Source organism: Eriocheir sinensis, unplaced genomic scaffold (assembly GCF_024679095.1).
Source record: "Eriocheir sinensis breed Jianghai 21 unplaced genomic scaffold, ASM2467909v1 Scaffold1069, whole genome shotgun sequence".
In the NCBI taxonomy this organism is placed as follows: domain Eukaryota; kingdom Metazoa; phylum Arthropoda; class Malacostraca; order Decapoda; family Varunidae; genus Eriocheir; species Eriocheir sinensis.
In genome coordinates this window covers 89328-90000 of record NW_026110373.1, presented here as the reverse complement: position 1 = coordinate 90000, position 673 = coordinate 89328, and positions in this window count along the sequence as shown.

Sequence of the window (673 nt, the reverse complement as noted above, 5' to 3'; positions counted from 1 at the left end):
TTGTCCTGTCCCTTATGTTCGCGCCTAGGTATTTAAATTCATCCACCTGTTCAATCACCGCAGTACTCAGTCGTATGTTTAGATCTCCTCTCTCTCTTCCAATTGTCAGGCTCTTTACCGTGTCTTTATTGATCTCTAGCTTGTATCTCTTACATTGTTCTTCGACCTTCTGCACCACCCTTTGTAAGTCTTCAGTTGTCTCTGCTACCACCACTATGTCGTCAGCATATCTTAGGTTAGTGTACCTGACACCGCTCATATCTACACCTCCTTCTTCTCCCTCCAGTGCCTCCACCATTACCCTCTCTAGATACAGGTTAAACAAGGGTGGGGCGAGGGGGCAGCCCTGTATCACACCTCCTGTGGTTGGGAAGGTGTCTGTCACAATGTCGGCCTTCCGAACTCTTGTCTTTGTGTTTCCATACAATTCTTCCACTGCCTCTATCAGATCCTTCTCAAATCCCCAACTCCTCATTACTCTCAGCATACTTTCTCTATGCACCGAATCGAAGGCTTGTTTGAGATCAATAAACACACACTAGGCAGTAGGTATCTTTACCTATTTCCCATCTCTTTTCTATGATTTGTGTGAGCGTGAAAATGCGATCAATAGTCCCTCTTTCATTCCTGAATCCAGCCTGCTCCTCCCTTAGTATTTCCTCTTCTCAATGTT